General features: G+C 29.2%; 1 long non-coding RNA gene across 1 annotated transcript; it reads right to left on the bottom strand.

Moving 5' to 3' along the window:
- Positions 1-6,109: 6,109 nt before the first annotated feature.
- LOC102609970 (uncharacterized) lies at positions 6,110-7,405 on the bottom strand. Its single transcript, XR_370608.4, has 2 exons — positions 6,982-7,405; positions 6,110-6,507 (listed from the first exon to the last, which is right to left on the bottom strand). It is a non-coding gene; the product is annotated as an uncharacterized LOC102609970 (long non-coding RNA).
- Positions 7,406-8,011: the final 606 nt, after the last annotated feature.

The following is an 8,011-nucleotide window of genomic DNA, read 5'->3' as shown; positions in this document are numbered from 1 at the left end:
TCACTGGTATAAAGCTCGCTACATGGGTTAAAAATATAATATTTAAAAAAAAGTGTGAATAATCTATTGCCTAAAGATAGAATCTCTAATGAGTTTTAGAACGAAAATGTTGTTTTCTTTTAACGAAACCCCATAAGTATTGTGTTAATTACTTGAGCACAAAAGAAGATTTATGATATTTTGGATAATGAGTGAACGACCAAGAGTTAGAAAATTTTGGGAGAGTTTATTTATTTGGTAGTTTAGAGGATAGATGAACAACTATTGACTTGCATGTGAATTTTGTAAATCTTAATTTAATATAATGCTTTAATTACTAGGGGTTAACAATAAGCTAGTTGGGGGTGTGATTAGTGTTAAAAATTGTATGTTTGTTAAGGGGTAAAAATGTTATTTTGTGCTATTAATGTAATTTATATTTGTAATTGTATAACATATTGTGAATTTCTAATTATTTTTCTAAGTATTTGATTTTGTGTATTTTTGTGTGTTTATTAGGTAAAAATAATAATTTCATGCAATTTGAAGCTCCAAACAAATGTACGGATGTCAAATTTGGATTCCGAAAGTTCGAGAAATTATGTCATTATTGAGAAGGATCCGAGACTTTTGTTGTAAATTTAAGATTTTACCACGGTAAATGTGGTAATTATGAAATTATAAGTTTTTATCATGTTAGGTTTATGTTTTATTAGTGGGGCAAATGTAAGGCTAAGATATAATTAGTTTTATTTATTTGTGTGGTGTGGATTAACTATATATTTGTATAAATAGAGGAGGGGGAGAACACACCTCTCCACACCTTCTCTTCGCTTCTTTCCTCTCAAATTCTTCTTCTCATCTCTCTTTGTAATATATTTTCAATAAATTAAATTAGTTTTATTTCAATTTTCAAATACCTTTTTTTAATTATGGGTTTTTCAATTTTAATAATTTCCTTTATTTCAAATATTGTTAACTAAATATTAGTAGTTAGGGTGAGGTGAAACTATTAGTAAAAAAATATGATTTAATCAAATTCTATTTTTAATTGTACAAATTGAATTATTTTATATTTAATTTTATCCATATTTTATATTTTGAAATTTTGATTTATTGTAGACAAAAATGGGAGTTTGGCACAATGAATATCTTCGTATAAAATATAGTAAAATGATATTTTGACTTATTATAGACAAGTTGAGTTTTGGCATATTAAGTTCTTAATCTATAATAAAATTAATGAGAAAATTATTTTAATTTGTTCAATTAATCTTTTGGGAAATAAAATAAAAAGAAAAAGAATTTGTTAAATTGTATTTATTATCAGGAGTGGATCCATAATTCTAACTAATTCAATTTCATTAGTTTTCTTAAACTAAATTGCATATTTTTGGATTTTATTTTTATTTTTGATAAACCTAAATAAACAAATTAAATTCTTTCTCTGTGAATCAACCTCGGACTCACTAATTTATAATATAATAAGACACTCTTATACTTGCGAGTTAGAAATCACTTTTAAGTCGTGTCACCAATATCAGTACACACTCTACAATTATCAGATGCCTATTAATTCACCAAGATTGTCATATTAAACTCATGTCAGATTAAAAACTAAAAGAATACAATTAATATTAAGCTTGTTCACCAAATACAAGCATCCAATCAAAGAATTATTATATATGTGTTTGAATAAACCACCATTTCGAATGAACCATCATTATATAAACCAATAAACGACATGACAACTTATCTAAACTCTTTTTGCTTTTTGTGCTCTATTTTAATAGCCAAGATGATGTCATCTATCTTCTTATCCACTAACGACTTTAGTTCAGAATTGGAACAATCAATCTTGTTCATCTGTTAAATGAAATAATGATAACAGAACTTTATCCTCAACTATTACTATGAAACAAAAAATAATAATATGAAAGAGCATTAAAATCATTTATATATGAGGAAATAAAATGATCTTTAAATTAGAAAGTAACCTTTGAATCTTGTGTCATCATAATCTGGCGCATGTTCGTGATGGTCATCTGTAGCATGCTTATCTTGAACAAGATTCTATTGCTCCTATGTGGACTCGTGGTATGGCGATGCTCCTCTATTTCCTCTATAATAGATGGCACGTTGATTGAAGGTTGATGCTGCACAAAGTAACATTGAAAATGAGAAAATAATTGGTAAAAATATTGAGTTTCAATTATATTTTAAATTGCATTATAATGCACTAAAGGATACCTGCATTACAGACCAACTGGATATATGTACGTAATCCTCCACATTCCTCTAATTTTTTTGGCTTTCTCATTTGTGTCCAGTGTTGTGCAAATTTTATTGAACTCGCAAGTGTACGAATCTATTGTAGAATAGATTAATGGTGATGAGTGTCGATCCCACGAGGAGATGGATTTTAATTGTGTGTAGAGTTAATTTTCATAAATGGGTGATTGGATTTATAGTGGAAGTGATTTAAATTATCCTAAAATTCAAATTAAAATGGCGGGAATAAATTGAAGTGAAAATCTATTAAAATGACGTACTTGGGTATCTAAATCTGCATCAACATGCACCATCGGCTAAATATTCCTTATTAATGTCAATTAAATCATGAGGGGGGTTTCCACTCCTCATGAACCACGCTCTAATCAATATGGTGCTAAGAGCTTATCGTGCCAAATAATAATAACCTTATACTAGGGAGCCGGTTAAACCAGTGCGGTATCTAGACAAGATTATTATTATTTGTCAACAAAATGTCAAAATATCCACAAAAATTTAGAGGGGAAGAAAAAGTAAATTTACCAAATAAAGCTCATGGCATATGTTGAGACTTCACCAGAAAATTAGCTATTCATAATTGAACTAAGGGTAAAATGAAAATTTATTAAAATACGTAGAAAATACAAAATGAAGAAGGAATTACAGAAAATGAAACTCAAAAATGAATTCAGGGATGCCAAATTAGGAGGGCCCCTTTTTTATAGATACATTGAGTAAATTATGGTCATCGGATTAAAAATAATTTGGACACTCAGGATTGCGCCACGTCATCGGTCAACAGTACGTGGTTTGAATAGTGACACAGTTTGACCACATGGTTTGAATAGTGACACGGTTTGACCACGCGGTTTGAATAGTGACGTGGTTTGGTTGTAAATAATTCCGTGTATATGCATGTACCGTACGCGCGATTTTTGGTCCACTAACATGCTACCACGTCACCAATCTGTTACATAAGAATTTTAGTCCAATAGAATCGTGACACCTCATCAGTCAATGCCACATCATCGGTCAATGCCACGTCATCATTCCGTATATGTAAACAATGTCGTGAACAGTAACATGAACAGTACCGTACATGTGAACAGTGCCATTTTTCCTTTTATACTCCTCCTAAGGTTTTCGACTGTCCAGAGTTCAAAAGTAATGTTTGTTTTGCTGTCTGATCTCTCGTTCATTGTAAAATGACCATGATGCCCCTAAAATACATAAAATACTTAATTATAATACAACACATAATTAAATTACAAAAGACTTAAATATATAAAAGTAGGAATGTTAGTGAAACTTGAAGTGTAAAATGACGATTTTTTCCTTTATAAATATACATTTTCTAACACTCAACATCCAGCTCGATGGTTTGTAAAATGTTCCCTTCTGTAAAGAAGCTTAAATTTTATGTTAGTGTAATCATCTATTATTTAGTAATATGAAAAGTGGTTCTATATATACATATATAGATAAATACATACTTATATATTACTTACATGACAAATATTGTTGTTGAAAAATAAATACACTTCAGCAAAGTTTATTCTAGAAGAAGCAATAGGCTTCTACTGCATAAGATGGGGAATCCTCTTTTTAGTTTTCACAACCTACTCTAATTGTAGCCCTTCATCGCTTCAAAAATCCAAGCTTGCAACAAACCAAGTTACAAAGTCACAAAACTTATCTTCAAATATTCTTGGTTACAAAACTAAGAAATCCAAAAAAAAATCAACTATTACACAACTAAACCCCGGAAATAAAGCTATAACACTACTAGAAAAAAAAAAAAAGACTTTATGACAGTTGTTAACCATCATCTGCCCTATGGCATGAGAATTAAGTGATGCTATTTGATTCCGATGTCAAGAAAATAAGACGACTGTTTTTATATGCATATTATGCATGATGTGTTATCTATCACGATTCTGTCATTGTCACTTTGATGAAAAATTTTCACGCATGATTAATATCTGTCGTAAACACTTTCCATTCATGACTATTGTCTGTCATATAAACATGACATATTTAATAAGAATAATAAAATTATTTAATTATTTTAATTAAATATTAATTTCTAAAAATTATTTTTATTAAATCTAACAAGAATAACTGAAATTTCTCTAAGATATATTTTGGTATTAAATAAAATAAATTTTAGTTATTTGGCAAGAATTATTGAAGTTGGTGTCAATTTTGCTCGTAATCTTTTTTTTTTTTGGCAGGAATTGAAATATATTCTTTAAATTATTCTATAAATAGCGAAATATATATAATTCTCAAATCCATTCACAAGTATTACAAATTGTAATTCAGTTATGAAATAAACTAACTATAAAAACTATGGTTAAATCTGAATTTGCTTCCTAACATTACAATTAGAGCATCTCCAAAAGACTCTATTAAGTTTACTCTTCAAATATCTATTTACTTACTTATGTGGCAAAAAGGAGAGTGAAAAAATATGTTTTTTTTGAAAAAGCTCTTCAATTATAAATAATTTAATATTATTTAAAAAGAATTCAAAGAAAAAATAAATGGTAATTAAAGCACTTCTCCCTCTCTCCAACAAAAAGTAATAAAACATAAATTGAAGAAAAGGAAAACAACTCTACAAAATTGAAGAGAGAAAATTATTTTTATTTAAAGAATCTTAATTGGAGTGTCTTTTAAAATCTTAAATGTTGATGTGGCTCTTCAAATAAGTAATAAAATCTAATTTTAAGAGTCTCTTGGAGATACTCTTATAATTCTTAAAAGAACAACTTCGGGTCAGCCACCTGAATCAATAGGCAACACCGCTTTAACTTCTGCCAACTCAATAGCACTTACTAAAGTTTTTATAGAAAAGTAGAAGGCATTTTAAGTCCAAAAAATTAGAATTATTTATTGATCTTCAACTCCATCAACCCATGCAACCATCCAATCTTTAACGAAAAAATGAAGTATAATTAACGAGACATCTGAATCAGAAAAATGCAAAGATAACTAGTTTGTCATCTTCACAATGCAACACTTCTCAACACAATAACTACAACCACTTCTAGCCTCCCAGGCTTTCAGACGTGTAACCTAACAAAACTAGTGGAGGTTAGGCTTGTCAAAATGCACATAAGTAAAACAAACATCGTCACGAAAATTGCAAAAGCGCAAAGAGATAAAAAGAGAGCATAAGTTACAACTAGTTAAATAAAAATAAATAAATCAATTTCCGAATATGCTTGAGTCAATAACTCAGTTCCAACTTTTTGATAACTATTATTGGGTTGAAAGCCAATGACAAACATAGAGATGAATAATGTATTGCATTATTTGGCACATTATTTCTCTGTATTAACAAAGTAGGACTATGGAAGTGTCATCTAAGAATAAGACCTTCTGCAAAAGAAGACATAAAATTGGCTCCCATGTTGCCTACTACAATCTATCCAAACACATTTTTCTTTTAAATTGTGAGCACACACGAGGTGTTGGGAACAACTTAAGAAATCTATCTATAACCATCAATTCCAAACAAAGGTCAAGATCTAAAAAACTTTGGAAAATCAGAAAAACAACAAAATATCAATTTCAGTTTCTTTTTCACTAATTGTAAACTAAAACTGAAGGTATTCGCGCTACCTTTAAACATCAGTCTAGCACATACATGTGACATTTGCTCATTAAAGGCTTCTTCAGATGCTTTGCCATTAAAGACTGAAGAATAAAGTATCTGTTAGAGTTAATAAGAACACATAATCATTATAAAATCAAGTAGTTAAACCCCAAATTAGAATGATAAGCTGTAAATGCTACAATTAAAATAATATGTTCTAAATACTGCAGTATAGACTGTAGATTGTTAGATTCATTGCTGAGATAAAGAGATCATTATCAATTGAAATATGATGATTGTGATAAATTAGTCAATATGTTAAGCAAGCAAAAAAATAAAAAATAAAAATCTTGTAGAGCTAGCCACCAGTAACCATCAATTCCATTCTCCATCTCCTCACCAACCCTCTTACAAGCAGCAACAATACTCATTCCCCAAAGCTAGCATTACCACCCCTATCCAATAGAATCCTTTGTGAGTTGAGGTCTTTACATGCAGAACTGTAATCATCCAAGAGCTTGATCCTCCTTAGCTACATCGACAACAATCCTTACGTCTGAAGCTTCCTGTTCTTTAGTATCAAGTCATTTAATAATCCACCCTCCATTAACTTCATCAAAACACACAACCCATGATCTTCATCAGCAAACAACCTATGACAAATCAGCACATGAAATAATTCAAATAAAAAAGTACCATGAAAATACCACTAAAAAAATTAAAAAGTTTTTATGAAGAAAAAGACAAGTTAAAGAAATATATTACTATCTATAATTTCATCATGTGACATATTAATTAAAAAAAAGCATAAAATTAAAAAGCCTAAACCAAATATTACACCAAAATTAAAGAAACAACCTAATAATATCCCAAAGCATAACCTAATTAGAACTAAATTGAAGCTCTAAATTGACACTATTGTTGTTATAACAACTTAAAGCTAAGAATTACTCAATACTAAGTAAGAGTCATCCATTTCAATCTTCATCATCCTCTTGAAAGAAAAGAGGATATAATTGTTTATCAGAAAAACCACAAACTAAAAGCAAATGAACCCACAAAACTTTTATTTTCACTTTCATATCTAAAGTTAAACGAATAAATCACAAGGGGAGAGAGAGTCAAACGTTGGTTTTAATCGAACAACTTCTTTCTTCTTTAGATCCATTTTTTTCTTCTTCGAATGGCAATGAAAAACTTCAGCCTTGAATGTGTCTTCTTTGATTCGGTCCATTCCATATTTTTCTTCATTCTCAATCGATTGGTTTAGCTTCTGCGATTGAGTTTCAATCGAGGGTTTGGCTTTTTTGGCATTTTTTTAAGCACAAGTTAAGTGTTAGATATATTTTGGTTTGTGGTATTGCTACTGAAAGAGCTAGATTTGAAGGTCTGGCAATCGCAATAAGAGACAAATAAATATGGCGAGCCAAAATACGTAGGCCATTGAAATTGGGTTTTTGCGGTTTCAAATTTTTTCCTCTTTTTTTTGTGATTCTGAAGGAATAAATTTGGGGAATATCTAAAAAGAGAGGGAACCAAATTTTTCTGAGTGTTGATACCAATGCATAGCGTTTAGAAAAAAAATTAAAATAAATTAGAATACGTGCTTGAAACGGCAACATTTCACGTGTTATCAATAATTTGTTATATTTAATTAAAAAAATATTTAAAACGCTGCCATTTGAGAGTGATTATTTTTGTAATTATACTTATTTAAAAAATAAAAAAAATAGTACATGACATTTACCCATCACCTCAGGTTGTATTTGTATCAGTCACGAATATATCATTAAATAATGACAAAACCATTATACATCACGAAAGTATCATGTTTTCATGTTAGAAACAATAGCGTTTAGAAAAATAAATTAAAAAATTAAAATAAATTAGAATACGTGCGTGAAACAGCGACATTTCACATTTCACGTGTTATTAGTAATTTGTTATATTTAATTAAAAATAATATTTAAAAATAAATTATACTTATTTAGAAAATAAAAAATAAAAAAATAGTACATGACATTTACCTATCATCACTTCATGTTGTATTTGTATCAGTCACGAATATGTCATTAAATAATGACAAAAGCATTATACATCACAAAAGTATCATGTTTTCATGATACATTCATGACACAACAATATATGCATAAGGTC

The sequence above is a fragment of the Citrus sinensis genome, chromosome 3 (genome assembly GCF_022201045.2).
Source record: "Citrus sinensis cultivar Valencia sweet orange chromosome 3, DVS_A1.0, whole genome shotgun sequence".
NCBI lineage: Eukaryota > Viridiplantae > Streptophyta > Magnoliopsida > Sapindales > Rutaceae > Citrus > Citrus sinensis.
This window is presented reverse-complemented; position numbering and strand designations above follow the sequence as displayed.